Raw genomic sequence first — 16,291 nt, 5'->3', positions numbered from 1 at the left:
TGGCTTCAAGCAGCAAAAACCAGTTAAGATTAAAGACGATTTTTAGGCAGTACAAAACAAAACTACAAAAAATATGGGGATGTTGACTACCAGTAGCAAATGCAGTGTGGCTAATGACATGCTCTCTGGAAATGAAAATTACTCATCTAAGATGAGAAGAAAACAGAGACATGACACTATTTTTAAGAAAGTGTCTAGACCAAGAGGGCAAGACCCTTTGGCCTCCATTTGAGAGTACTTAAAATACTTGCACATAAAAAGGCAGTTCAGCAACAAAGACTTTTAATGAATCTATCAGGCAATCAAATGTCTGAAATAAAACCTAGCTTTTATTTCTTTTAAGCAAAAGGAGTGTACATGATTTAGACAACATAAAAACAAATACCTGTGATCTCAAGCTGTGCCAGGATTTGACATAAACTATGAAACATTGCATAGATAGAGACACTGAAGTACTGAAAATTGAATATAATGAATAACAGATTTACCCCAAAATAACTATCATTATGCCAAAATAACCTGGTATCTCTTTTTTGAGATAATGAATATTTTAAGAAAAATAACATAGGAAATCCATGTGATAGGATCATATATATTGGACATAATGCAGCCCGTGAAAGGAAAAATATTCTGGACAAAATGCTCTAGAAATGCAAAAGAATCACAGCATAGTTTAAAGGAAGGAAACAACATCGGGACAAAAAGGCATATTACTGGAATAGAAGATGATGTCTGGCTATGTTTCAAATTATGTTTTTGGAACTCTCTGTGTTTAACTCTGTTTTACTGATTCTGATAAAGAAATTCAAATAACAAAAACAACATTTGGCAATAACAAACCTGTAAATCCTCACAAGAGAGGTGAAGATGAAAGGTCATACAAAAATAACTGGACTGACAACCTGAAGGACTGAAGTAGTCAAAGTGGATTGAAACTGGAAATACAAGCACAAGATTACACACTAGGGACAAGGAAATATAGTCTAATACCTCCCCAGCTGGAAAGAGGAAGAATGTGACTGCGTATTGACATCAATTCTGAAAACATGGTGTGACTAAGCCTTTAGCTGACAAGTGTCTGAGATGTACCCATTGAGGATATATCACTAGGGACAGGAAGTGGCAACAAATCTGCATTTGAAATTATTCACACAATATATGGGATATGGTCCTGAGCCCAGTTTATCCTTGAAAACCACCATTAAGTCTCTAAACATTGGAAGACTGAGTCAAGTTATCCAGGGAAAACATTTGCAGAATTTTAGCTACTTGCAGACTTACAAGTGGCTGGGAATTAAAACATCTGAGCAGAAAGACGGTAATTTAAAACAGAAGCATTTGGCTCTGATCACATACTTTTCTGCTTAGACACTTGACCGCAACCTAAGTGCCTCCTAAAAATACTTTTCTACTATATATTTACATGCCTATGGGTCCAAGAGCAAAGATACAAAGGTAAAATCTCTGATAAAAAGTTCTGAATCCACATCTGCATTGCATGTATTCAGGGCATCAGTTTGGAAGCCTGCTTTTGCTGAGCTCTGTGTGTAATCCATCATGAGAGACAGGCACTTCTGCAGAGTGACTCAGGTCCTGTGTGGGCTGAACAGAGCTCAGAGGTTGTCTTTTTTCACTAAACTGCTGGGAAGCTGGGAGTTTGGAGTTTGATGCATCGTTAGATACCTTTGCATGCAAACACAGATCATTCATTTATGTTCTTTTTCTTCACTCATCTATACAATACTCAAAATCAGGGTTTAAATATTCTGACATATTTTGAATAAAAAAGGAGCACAATGTCAGCTCAGTTACAGGTTGAACTGCATCACCTTATAAAAACAACTATATTAAATAGTTACTGGATGGACCAGAAACTAAGTTTGAACATTGCTTTCATTTTATGTGCTTGCAGAAATTGCAGCATTCATCAGTGTTATAGGGGTTTTTTGTGCATCTTACTGGAAAAGATTCTATTCACCTTTGTACCAGTTTTCTTTAATTTTTTTTATTACATGTGACTAAAATGTGCTACATTATTGTGCTTAAACTTTCCATAGGCAATGAAATCAGTCAAAACAAACTGCTTGGTTTTGTCACCTCCCATGCTCTTGCTGAGAGCATGTGTGAATTTATGCATGTTTATCTGCCATGACTATCTTTTCTACAGAGCAGTGGTGGGGTACAAAAATGTAGACTTCTTAATAGAAAGAAAAAGTAAGAAAAAACAATTTGATACTAAGATCTTGAATTGGAAAAAAGGTGACTAGGTTTTACTCCTGTATCTTTAATTTTCTGGATAACCTCTCCCACACAAACAAAATCACCAGAAGTCCAAGTGGTGAGCTTAAAAACTCTTCTTTATAAAGCAAATATTGATAATTGACTTTGTCATATAAATTTTTGTAAGGATAAACATCTTGGTACTTCAGAGCTTTCAGATGTTATGTGTGACTAGACATAGCTAGTTTAAAAACAAATAGCCCAATGAGGCAACAAGCTACCTTTGAAATTACAGTCAACATTTTTGTCAGCAAGAGCCCTCCCTGTCTAAAGGAACTGTGAAACTATGGCTATGTGATTTTTAAACTGCCAAAGCTTTTAAATAAATTCTTGGTTCATTGAGTAAACACAAATGGAAATATTTGCTTTGGAATAATACCTATTTATGTTGTTGTGCCACATTAGTAACAGCAAAGTAACCCTCACATCAAAAGATGCATCTTACTTGAGTGCAAAGATCCAGGCTGTTTGGCCAGACACTAAAATACACTCAGATGTCCTTGCTGCCACATGTTTTTGATAGCAAAAGCCCAAATATTCTACGTAAGAACACAACCGAGGGCAGTTCCCATTTTAAAATTGTAATGGAATCAATTTTCTACAGGCAGGTGAGAAGTTTATGCTAAGATAAGGATTTCTCTCTCAAGCATGAAGTTAGTAATCAGAAGAAAATCAGCAGCTGGCATGATAAATAAATTTGGTACATTACTATGCATTTTTAGCAACTCCTGAATGATTTCTGAAGTGCTTTTTAAACCTGAAAAAACTAATTCATTAAATGGGTGAAAAAATATGAAGAACTTTTTGTTATGGATTCAAAATTCCAATTAGGATATTAGGTAGGAAGAATAATTTAATTGTAAGAGTGGAAAATTTTGGAAAAAAATTAAACATTGTTCTACTCTTTCAACCTAGACCAGCCCAGTGAGGATGTTTTTAATATTTCTTTCCCAATGGATAACTTTCTTTCCAGTAGTTAGTGAAATAGATTGTACTACTCTACACCAATGAAAAGCTAGTGAAAACATTTCAGATTACACTAAGATAGGATTTGCAAAATGGACTATTCTATTTAACTGTATTTGAGATTTTCAATAACTGTGACTTGAACTCAGATTAAGAGTTTCTCTGAATCTCCTTTTTCAGAATTGTTAGAGTTGCAGTTTCAGGGAGGAAAAAATAAGTGGTATTATTACTTTTATCTCTGTCTCAGTATGTTAATTAATCTCTTTCTAGGGTTGGGGTCTGGTTGTTTATGTTGCATTGCCTCCAACAAAAGCCAAGTCTTCTTGACCTTTGCAGGAATCTATAGGGATTCTGCCCCTGCTGAAAGGAGATTTAGCAACACGGGGTTTTCACAAGAATCCTGCATCATCCTTCACATCACAACCACTTGTTACTCTCCCTGTGGTGACAGAATGAGGTTAAACTATGGGTTGACCAAGGGAACTGGCTGGAATTTAGAAACAATGCTAAAAAAATCCAGGGGGAAATTTCAAGGGGAAAGCAGTCTGATGATAATAGAACATTTCAAGCCAATTTTGTCACAGAAGCTCCTTTATCAACAACACAGTACTGGTAAGAATTTCATCAGAGATTTTAAAAGCAACACAGTAGGTCCAGAGACCTTTAAGGATGAAAATAAATTTAATCTTATTTATTTCTCAAAAGGCTATTAAAAATTAAAAGAAAACCCCCTTCACTGGAACTTGGCTGCTCTCCCATTAAACATATCCACATTTATTTAGGGTGTCCAGACCTTGGAGTAGCCCACAGTAAGAGACAAAACCACTGAGCACTGGGCTGTGGGGAGCCTGAGTAACTGAGTCACGCTGACAAGAGTGCACAAGGTCTGCAGCACAGTTTGCCTCTGCAGTGATTGGATTTCCCACATGCATTTAAGTTTATCTGAAATGGATTTTTAGAGTTAAAATGAAAACTGATGACAAACTGTTGCAGAAGATAGATAAATACGATTATCCATAAATAATACAGCCAGGATGAGAACAGTTCTCCCAGCTAGCCGGACAACGCCCCTGCCTACAGATGTGTCCTGGGGTCAAGTGGACTGTTCCATCTCACCCCCCAAAGATGTATGGCTCACCCCGCACCTCTGTCCCTCCCCTAAAACATCAAGTACCTGTAACCCCATTGGCCATGCCTTGTTCCAGCCCACCTTGAAGCTCCTTGAAAAGGGGGCTTCCAGGGGCTGCATGGTCTCTAGGAACTTCCTCCCTCTCTTGGAACTCCCTCCCCTCTCTTGGAGCTTCCCCTCTCCTTGAGCATCCTTTTGTCTCTCCCCTCTCCCAAGCCTCGCCACGTGCTGCGTCTGGGAGCACGAGGCAGGACCTTTCTGCATCCCCAATAAACCTCATTCCCCAAGAGCAGCCTTGAGAGATCTCGTCTCAATTCATCTACACCGTCCTGGAGAGGCAGAAATTTTCTACAACAAACCATCCTAATCTAGGTATTACTGGAAGCACTCTGACAATGAAAACATCATAAATTTTGTTAAATCATAACTCCAGCAGAGGTATGGATTAAATCTAAACAAATGACTGTAGATACTTCCTATGGCAAAGCAAAAAAAAAAAAAAATTCCTCTTGCATTTGTGCCATGTGTTGCAGGGATTGCTTAGAACAATGTTTTTAGTAAACAAATATCAAATAGTGTTCTAAAATGAAAAAATTAACCAGAACCTACATTAAAATATATAAAAATTACCAGAGATAGGTGTGAGGGTATGACACAGTGGCTATTTCTATTATACATAATCTAAAGTATTATTTACAGCAATAAAATCTTTGTTTCATATTGACTTGTGTCAATGTGAATTCAGAAGTTTATAAATATTCCAGTCATCTCTGAATACAAGTTGTGCAAATAAGCTGATTTAAAAGCACTATTGCTAAATTCAGAGATGCTAAATTAGCATTTGCAGAAGAGTTATTTTAAGAAACATTTAAAATTTAAACCAGCATCATACAGGACATAGATAAATATATTAATAGCAATCTATGGATAAGATCAAACAATACTTTAAAATCAGTATCTTTAGAAACCAAAATAGATTAGAAAACTAAACCAAAATTTAAAAAAAATGAGGTCCTCTGGAAAGTACGACTACTCTCCACTATCATGAATGATTTTATTTAGTCTTGGAATTTAAAACTATACCTACTGACAATTACAATTCCACTGATAAGATTAGAAGTTAAATTAAAGTAATGCTTATGAAAGATTTTTATTGCATACACTGGTTATAGAATTGTTTTTATATATGCTACTCTAATCCTGTATTTCAGAGCAATAATTTCTGAGAGGCAAGAAAAGATTTTTACTCTTTTACATGGTCTATTACTCCATATAAATTTTTGAATTTTTTTCCCCTCTCAAATATCTATCTCGGCAAGAAATAGATATAGGTGAAATTTAAAATTTCTCTGCACACAGCTCTGTGTCAGGTTATACAACTGTGTAACCCTTTCTATGTCTCCATCCTGCTTCTGCTTAAATGCCTTCCAAGGTATTAAAAACTAACATTCTCAGCAAATAAATATGATAAAAGCATAATGTGTAATAATTCTTCTTAATATTAAAGAATTCCAGATGACAAAAAAAGTTTTCAGAGGTTAATTTCATGGAAAATTCTAAAATAATTTTTTAATTATTGTTTAAGGAAAAAAAAATAAAAAATGGGCAAGAGATAAAAGTTTTCCAAACATTTCTACTCCAATTTCATTGTTTCCAGTTGCAATACATGGTGGGGGTAATACATAGTTTTAGCACTCAGGTACTGGACAGTGTTTTGAGACCAAATGGTCTTTCACATAGCTTGAATCTTTTACTTGAAGTGTATATAAAACCCACTGTTGCATTTATAAAAAAATCCTATGTGTTTTATTACTACACATGTGTACTTAGGATTAAAAAGTTTGTGCCTATATGTACATACATGTACCTCAAGAATTAAAAACAAGAGACAAGAAATCATAAATTTTACTTCTGATCAGTGACATCTCTTTTTCCCCTCTTGGCTATAGATTCAAATTCCCTGTACAGTGAACTGACTGAATTTTAATAAAATCAATTTGATATTTTGCATAATTAAAATGAAGGAAAGCAACACTCAGCTGAATCAGCTCCAGTTTGTTATCCTGGAGGTGGCACAAATTGATATCATTTTAAATGTGACTCATGCTGTTTAGACAGATGATATAAATATCTCAGGGAGACAGAGATAAATTAGTTTTATCCATCAAAACAGTCTAGAGTCAAGGTTTCCATTAATAATTCAATTTTTTTGTGAAAGATTTCCTACTCATTTTTAACCAAATGGTTTCTCTTTTTTTTTCTTTTTTGAGGATCTAAAATAATCAACTTCTAAGTAAGAAGATCTTTAAATAGGCAGAGTAAGTATTCTTTATCTTTTTTAGAAGACTTCTTTCCCATATGTTACTGTCCCAGTGTAGACTTTTACACAGATACTGCATATGTCAAACAAAATTATACCTGAGGGATGAACAATTCCTTTTCATGAGATAGCTTTTAGAGAAGCTACTCATCGTGGGATGGGGGAGAGAACTGGAATGGTAAAAGTGAGAAAACTTGTGGGTTGAGGTAAAGACTGTTTAATAGGTAAAGTAAAAGCTGTGCACACAAACATGGCAACATAAGGAATTAATTCACCACTTCCCACTGGCAGACAGGTGTTCAGGCATCTTCAGAAAGCTTCTCTGCTTCAGTGATTTGGGAAGAGAAACACCATCACTCTGAACATCCCTCCTCCTTCCCCAAACTTTATATGCTGAGCATGACACCATACAGGACATCTCTGTGGTCAGCTGGAATCTGCTGTCCTGACTGTGTCCTATTCCCAGCTCCTTGTGCAGCCCCAGCCTGCTCCCTGGTGGGGTGGGAGGCAGAGAAAGCCTGACTGTGCAAGCTCTGCTCAGCAACAGCTGAAACATCCCTGAGCTGTCAACACTGTTTCCAGCACAGATACAAACCACAGCCACACACCAACTACTGTAAGGAAAATCATCTATCTTCACAAAAGCAAAAAAGCCAGTACAACTCCATCCTTTTGTTTGGCAGTCAAAGTGATCCATAATGGTTACCTCTGAGAATATCCTATATGAGGTGTGAAGGCCACCACTGGTGAACCTCAGTGCAGACAGAATTCAGGCAGCCTGACATGCCTTGATTAGAAGTCCTCCTGATGCTGCACAACGTAAAGAGATGTAAGGTGTAAGGTCTGTTCTGTTCCTTTTTGCCCTTCTTGTGTTATCACCAATTAAAGACACCAATAATAGCTATTTTAAACAACACCTTATGGCACCTGAGAGCCTTTATTACTAGGATTAACAACAAACTCTAGCACAGGTGTGTTACAATTCTCTTTAGCATTCTCTACTGAAATTCCAGACATTCTAACATTTTTGGTAATCTGCTGGTCAACAAAGCCCATGTTAAACATGCCAGTTACAGAAATATTACATGGAGCAAGCCAGCTGGGTAAGACAGCTCCAAAGAGTACAAAAGCGAGTCAAATACTATTTACAGCATGGCAAACATAGTGGCCAAAGTGTCCAAATTACAAGTCTGGCACAGTCCTGAGCTGCACACAGGAGAACCTACACCTTATTAAAGCCACTGCACTGAACAAGGCCTGTTTGATGACCAGGTAGCCAACACTGAGTCAGAAGCTAAAAACTTGATGCTCTATCTCCTTTGCATTGTGAGCTGGAGGGCAGAGAAGGGGACATACCCTCACAAAACTACAAGCCTCCTACAATGACTATACTTCAAATAAATCTATCACCATCATGAAAGTTATTGTTATTCAGTAATTGTATTAAGAAATGACTGACTGGTGATCCAAAGACTTTGATTTTCAAAGGCAGGATCTCCTAGATGATGTCTTCTTATCTGAAATAATTATATTAAGTGTTACCTGTTAAAGATAGTAATAGTTGTTATCAAAGTTGTATATGCTTTACAAAATAACTTATCCATAATTTCATGATAAATATAACTAGTTAATTTTAAATTGATAATTTGATTTAACAGTTTAAAAATGGTGGTTTTACATATGTAGAAAATTAGGGATTGAACATTCCTATAGCTCACGATCATAAATATAATTAACCACATTCTTTAGAATTGTGTCTGGCAGGAAACGTGGCCCCTTTCTCTTCAAAACAATGCAGATACACACAACACAGAAAACAGAAATGGGAAACACCAGCTTGTCACAGATTTAAATAGTTGAATACCACCTAGTAATCCTGAAATTGAGTCACTAATGTCTCCAAAACTTTTGCTAGCATAGGGGGAAAACTCATTACAAAATAAGAGGTGTAAAAAACCAGAGTATTCAAGCTTGTATTAAAATTTAAAAAGAAACTGAGTATTGCATATAGTTTTAATAGATCATTAGTAGAGGAAAAAACATTGGTGCCTCAAAATCTCATTTTCAAAAGTTCTGAAAATGTCTGACACATATAAGGGTTATACCTAAATATTTCAATGAAGATCATGGATCAAAAACTAAATACAATTCTGAGTAAAGTTGTGCCCTCATTTATCTACTGCCAAATGTTAAATAAATGCTTCTCAGTATTTGTATTGGCTATTCTCCTCCCCCCTGTACAGCTAGGTACTAGGTCTTCCCTTGCTTTTTGAATACTAATCATCTCTCAACACTAAAATTCTTTCCCTATGCTTTTAGAAAAGATAAATATTTGTGAAGTTTTACCCTGTTCAGAGATTATGGTGTTTTCTTTATCAGTTTTAAGAAGAATCTGAAGTTCAGCAAAATAAAGCTGGATCTTGCTTCCTAGAACATGCCTCAGGTTGACAGTTTTTCTGCAGCCAAAACTCCTGCAGCACCTGTTATCACATTCTTCAAAGTACAGACTTACCAATTCACCAAGTTGTGCACTGGCTCCTCAGTGAAACCAAAATAGACTTCACTTTCCAAAACATGGTCTAAGGTATTTGGAAATTTAATTCCTGAGCTAACAGAGGCTAAAATATATTTCAATTGCGTGTCTTCAAGAAAAGGTCAGGTCTGGATTGGCAGCATCCTCACTTCTGAAAATATTGCTCATCTAGCAAGTTGAGTCCATCAGAAGAAAAGCTCAGCAATAATAGGAGGAATGGTAAAGAAATCAGGCATTCAAAAGAGGTTTCTTTAATAATTCATTGCACTTGCTTTACAAATAGGAAGACTACCAGATAGAAGGAGGCAGCAAGGATGAAAAAAAGTTTACTTTTTGTCTGGATGGGTCACAGAATCATAGAATGATAGAATATTCTGAGTTGGAAAGGACTGACAAGGATCATCAGCTCCTGACTCTGCACAGGAGCACCACAAAAGTCACACCATGTGCCTGAGAGCATTGTCCAAATTCTTCTTGAACTCTGTCAGGCTAGTGCTGTGACCACTTCCCTGGGAGCTTGTCCAACCACATCTGGGTGAAGATATTTTTCTCATATCCCCTCACACAGCTTCTTACCATCCCCTTAGGTGCTGTCTCTTGTCACTAACAGGATCAGCACCTGCCCTGCCTCTCCTATCATGAGGAAGTTGTAACTGCAGTGAGGTCTCCCCTCAGTCTCCTCTTCTCCAGGATGAAGAAACCAAATTACCTCAGCTACTCCTCACATTGGTTTCCCTCCAGGCCCTTCTTTGGACACTTTCTGTCATGGTTTGACACGGAAAAATAATTTTTCTTGGAATGAAGAGGTCAATTTGGATATTGACCAATTGAAGGTGGGCACACCTCTGAGAACACAGAGGGGTTAACAGCAGAATTCCAGGAGAACTCGCTCTCTTTGGTTCCGGTCAGCGCGCAGTGCAGCCTCTCCCCTGCCCGGCGACGAGCGGGGTGGGAGAGGGGAAAAGCCATGTGGCCTTTGGAGGTTGGCCCAATGGTGGAGGGACTGGAACTGGGATGGCCCCCTGCAGATGGAAGGGTGGAGAAATTTGGGATGTCTCCATTCCCCCCCCCCCCCCAGAGTCTCTCTCTCTCAAAAGAGAAAGAGACATCAGCAGTTTTGTCAGCAGGTCACCAAGGGGAAGGAGAAGAGCGAGCGGGGGCCGCAAGGTGCCCAGCCACCATGGGAGCTGGAGCCTGGGCAAAGAGCCATCCCTGGGAGTCCAGACTTTTAACCCTTCCTGAGAAAATGAAAGCTTTGTGAAATTTTTCTTCTCCTCGGTTTGAAAGAAAGGAAGAGATACAGCTTGGACCCTGGATGTTGGAAGGAGAAATTCTAGGTGGGAGGAGCTGATGGAGTGGCTTTTGGCTGGACTTTTTCTTGGTAGACACAGACTGAACCGATCTCCTCCTCCAAGAGAGACTGTATTTTAGGAGGATGCCAGTGAGCCAAAGAGACCTGCTTCAGCTGGGAAAAGACAGAAGTTGAGTGAACAGAGAAAGGTTAGGGGGTTTGTGGTGGTGCCTCCCATCCTCAAAGAAGGGGAAGAGAAGAAGATCTCTGTTCTTGGTCCCAAAAACGAAAAACTGAACTGTTATTTTTTCCCCCTCTTGGCAGGGCATCCTTTGAAGGAAAAATCCTAAAAGCAGTCTGTCCATCCATGCATTGGTGGTGAGAGCACTGTGTATGGAAAGGAGAAGGGTCGCCATGGCAAACTTTTTCTCCGGGCAGTGCCATGTGTGACATGGAAGCACAGGATGTGGAGCTGTGTTTCTTGTGGGGTCTGTGGCATGGAAGGGACTCCTCTCTCCCTTGATGGACTGAGTATTGATTGTCTAGAGGGTGGAAACCTGATTAGGGACCAGGTTGTGTCTCACTGTGGTTTGTTGGAGTTGGGTGGTGGGAGGAGGAATGCTTTGGAAGGTTTTCATTTTGAATTCTGTGTGGTTATTTTTTTCCCTTTTTTTTTCCTTTTATAGTAGTATAGTAGTAGTAGCTTAATAAAGTTTTTTCCCTTGTTATTAAGCTTAAGCCTGCTTTTGCTCTGTTCTCTAACGCATTTCACAGCATTCAATTGAGAGATTGCATTTTCATGGGGACACTGGCATTGTGCCAGTGTCAAACCATGACACTGCCTAATAGATTTATATAAATAAGTTACTTAAAGTAATATAATTGCATAAAAATAGATAATTTATTTTGAGACAATTATTAAAGCACTACAGCCAGTGGCCCCAACAAGCAACTTGGTTTGATTTAGAGCTTACACTTGGGGAAAAGTCTTCACTAGGATATAACATTCTTGCTTTTTAGACCCTTAGACATTTCCCAGATAACATGATCATTTTCAGAAAACTCATATTTTTTGAAATATATATTAGAACTGATTTCTTCAGTTGCCTTTTTGAAAACTTTATATATGGTTCATAGCACCTCACAGTTCTGCACAGCACAGTCTGAAAAACAATTTAGGCATATTAGTAAGACAGAGAGGTTACTAACTTAAGTACTTTGGGTATGTCACCATAATTGGGTAGGTGAATGAGCTCAGACCTTTCTGTAAAAGGTCAGAAAACTTAGGAAAAGGCTTTTGCAGAGTAGGAGCTATTATATTACTTACTCTTTGCATCAAATTACTTTAAAAGCAACACAATAAAACCTCCTTGCCCAGAGAAATGGTGAGAAAATAGCTGGCAGGTGGGAATAGAGCTCCAACTGTGATAGTGTGCACAGATTACCATCCTTTTAGATAAAAAGTAATCAGCACAGTATTATATATTTTTAAAATACCAGAGACTGCAATTCATGGCAAACTGAAATTAACTCTATTTTTATGTCTTGGTTCAAAATAAATCAGGGAAATCTTCTCAATTAAAAGAACATAATGGATAGAAGGTGAACAGATTGTTTTATTTGCTTTTAAAACATTGTTCCAGATTCTTAGTGTAAAAAGATTATTTCCAGGTGTAGGTGGTATAATTGAGCTTCTCAGTCTCTTTATGTTGTTATTCTCCTCAATGCACATTTAAATGTAGTGCTAATAAGTAATGAATTAAAAAAAAAAATCCAAACAGTTGAATGACATTTTCCATTCCTTACAAAGTTTGAAGCTCAAATTTCTGAAGTAATTTCAGGTGAAATCCTGAATTCTTTTCATTTCAGATATTTATATAGTCCTATTACCATATTATCTTAGCATATCACAATCAATAATTAGGTACTTGTGTGGACATTTATATTCACATGCCCAGAAACTGTGGCAAAAAAAATTACCCAGGTTTTATGGATATGGAATAAAACATACTGGAAGACATGTCAAACAAGTGAGTTTAGCTAATTTCTCCATCATACTGGAAGACATGTAAAACAAGTGAGTTTAGCTAATTTCTCCATGGTATTCAAGGTAAGCCAGTCACTGTCTTTACACTCAGAACACAGAATTCAGTGGGCTTGTCCCTACTCTTTGCACTATGCATTTCCTTCTTAAAGAATAGGTAGCCAGGAAGGAATGGAAGAGAGCATACAGAATGAGTACTATACTATAAGCAGAGAAGGATACAGAAGAGACTAGCCTGATGAAGGCAATGGGAAAATTCACATTGATTTTATCATGTCTGGTTTCAATCTCTAGTTTAATCACTCTTGCTCATGACAGAGGTGTCCTCTCATCTAATGAAACCATCAGAGGATCTTCAAAAGCTCAATCACAGCAGCAAGAAAGGAAGGCTGTTCTAACAAAGCATGATAGGTGCCTTTTGATAACAAATCTCTTACATGCACAGACAAAAGGGCAGATTCTCTGTCACCTTTCAAAAGATAAAATTCCTAAGAACTTTTGTTGCAATAAATGAAAAAAAAGAAGAGGAAAAAACCCTCTAAAATTATGGACTCTGTAAACAAGACTCTCATTGCTCTTCTGAGTTTGAGATTAAGAGAATGAACATTTTAAAGGACACAATAGAAAAAAAAAAAAAAAAAAGGAGCCAAACACTTAAGAAGTTTCACAAAGCTGCCTTGATAATAGAAGAGTAATTGATTTTTTTATTCCCTAGGACTTCTACACTTTTAAAACATTTTGAGGAAGAAGGTGGGAGTAAAAAGGTCTAGAAACTCTAAAAGGAACAAGTAGAGACAGTTGAGAAATCAAGGATAAAAACAAGCTATTTTTGCTTCCAACTGAGACACACCAATAGGAACACAACATGCACTGCACTCAATTTTTCTGTCCATGCTGGTTATTCATTGCCTCTTCAAGCTTGACATAATCACAAACCCATTCTGGTTACGGTAAGACCTCGACTAGTCAGCGAATTAAATGGTTATTGATACAATTTTTTAATGAGACCAAAAACTTAACTTGAAAAAATCTTACTAAAGTCACAAAACCAAAAAAATAATGCAATTAATAACAGTTAAAACAGGACTTTGAAAAACAAGAACAAATCCAAGTGCCCCTGTTCTCCTTTTGTGGAGCACAGCTTTGTTTCCCAGAGCTTCCCCAATGTGCAACCCTCACTAGCTTTCATACTCTGTGGAAAATCAATTATCAGAGAAATTAATAATGTGTGTTTACTATGGATATGTTAGTTGTTTTAAGAAGCAGATCAATTTGAAAGATAGATTAGACAAGGACAACAAATTCATGCCAATACTGAAACTTATGAATATGGATTAAGTTAAGACTGACTATGATGGCTTAGACAAAAATGTGTACATGAATACAAGATCAACATAACTACTTTGTAAATAGTATTTAAAATTTTAAGAGCTAAGATGAACATATTCCCTCTTAATTTTTTTTTTTTTAGTCATAGGAAAAAAGACAAAAGTACAGGCTGAAACGGGAATGCAAAATATTGGAAAGGGGAGGAAGGGATAGAAACCAGGTGAAAATGGCAATTGCTTTAAATGGCTGTGGCAGTAGGGGTATTAAATAGAACATGTGTAAGGAACCTAGAAGCAAATGAAGAAATTAAAGAGTATGAGGAAATGAATAAAGAAACCAAGGAGAGAAAAAGAGGCAATACCAGGTGAGTACAAAACACTGGGATATAATGTGGACCACAGACAATAAAACCACATGACTGAAGAGAGGATTCAGAAGAAACAAAAAAGGCAAAGGTGAGGAAATACAGACAACTGTTAAAACATATACTCAAAGAAATGAAAGAAGGAAGAGAGCAATGACATGAAAAATGCAAAGAAAAAAAAACATAAAAAACCTTGGTAGAAAGACTCAACCTTGTCAGTCAAAAGGATGAGATGTGATCACATCAAGAATCAATTCAGGCCTTGCAGAAGATATTCCCAAACAGAACACAATTTCCCTAAAGGAAATGCCTTTTTAACAAGAAGAATTAACAAATCAATAGAAGAACTGTTTAATTTTCTTGCCATTAGTTCAAATTCATGTTCTCTGCAAAGAATGTGTGAATGACAATCACTGTGCAAAGCAGAATCTCATTCATACTACAGCTGCCAATCAAAGCTACAATATGTATTCAACTGGGGTCTTCAGGACCTATCTACAATAGAGAAGTCCTAAAAATAACTAAAAACCAAGTTAAATCTTAATGAAATAAACTTTTATTTTTTATTTGAATGTAAGTTAGCCAATCTTTTGCTGTTACAAGTCTTTTCAAATAAAAAAATATAATAGTGTGATTTGTTTGGAAAAGGTGCAGCTTCAGAAATTCGTTACGAACACTGCTTGGTTTAAACCCAATTAGACAGTGGATATTTTATTAAATCTTGGAAAGGCTTTAAGATCAGGCAAAGATATAAGTTATCACACATGTTTCTAATTTCTTCTACATGACTCACCTGATTACTTATGCAATATTCAAACACAATTGCTACAGATTATTGCTACTTTGTATTGTGCCAGGAATACCCTGAAGGACACCTTGCCTGGACTTCTCCAGTCCACCATCACAAACACGTAATCATTTCTCTTTCACTTCGGTGTCCATGGGATGGAACAGAGATGAAGTAAATGCTGAACCCATTGAAAAGACTGGCTAAATTCCTTGCCTACATCCACATGCCTCACAGTGTGTACAGGTGCTGATTTTCAAGACGCTAATTTTGGACATTACAAAGCAATTGTGTATTTTGTTAATTCCAACTGAAATCAATGTTCTTGACAGGTGCTCGGTACATCCCAGAAAAAAGTTGCCCCAGGATGCTGGGATTTTTTCCCCACATGGGGCTATCTGCCCCCATAAGCAGCAGGGTTTACATTTTGTGGGCATAAATTATTGGTTAGGAAAAGAAGTTTATATTCATTTTAGAAATACATCACAGGCAAACTGCCTTGGAAGCAATTTAGCATTCCTGCTAGTTAAACTGCCAGACTACTTCTAAGTGCTATTTGGTAGGCACATTTTGCCTAGCAACAAGTGCCAGATGTCATTCCATTTCCTGCACACACAATAGAGGTCCATAAATTGCTTCAGGTTTAAGCATGCTGGAATTATAGCAGCTGCTCAGCACAAAATATATTACATACAAATACTTTATATAATCTCTTTACACAGATGAACGCTTCTAAAGATAAACATGTGAGGGTTTTTTGGTCTGCTTTTCCTCTCCAAATGCTTTTGGCTTTCCATAGGAAAATTTATATTACTTAGTGACATTTTTCAATGGCATGTAGTAATAGGACAAGAGACAACAGCTGTAAACTAAAAGAGAATAGACAGATTAGAAATTCAGAAAAAAATCTTTACTGTGATGGCACTGGAACTGGTTGTCCAGAGAAGCTGTGGATGCTTCTTCCCGGCAATTGTCCAAGGCCAGGCTGGATGGAGCTCTGAGCAATCAGATCTAGTGGAAGATGTCCTTGTCCATGGCAGGGGGGCTGGAACTAGATGGTTTTTAATGTCCCTTTCAATCTAGGCGATTCTATGGTTTTGTGATATTAGCAAAAATACTTAGAAAAACACATATTTAGAATGAGAAGCCAATATACCAACATACCTAGATTCCAAGGAAACTGCAACAGACAGAAAAATTATTTGAAAATTCAGAATGTAAAGTAGAAAATTGCTAATACATAAATAT

General features: G+C 37.1%; 1 protein-coding gene across 2 annotated transcripts in view; it reads right to left on the bottom strand.

Moving 5' to 3' along the window:
- ITGBL1 (integrin subunit beta like 1) overlaps nucleotides 1-16,291 on the bottom strand; it is a 123,370-nt gene that overhangs the window by 72,372 nt on the left and 34,707 nt on the right. The window lies entirely within an intron of this gene.

This window comes from Lonchura striata, chromosome 1, assembly GCF_050655825.1.
Source record: "Lonchura striata isolate lonStrDom1 chromosome 1, ASM5065582v1, whole genome shotgun sequence".
Classification (NCBI taxonomy): Eukaryota; Metazoa; Chordata; class Aves; order Passeriformes; family Estrildidae; genus Lonchura; species Lonchura striata.
Note: the sequence above shows the minus strand (reverse complement) of the source record. Positions and strands in the feature narration are given on the sequence as shown.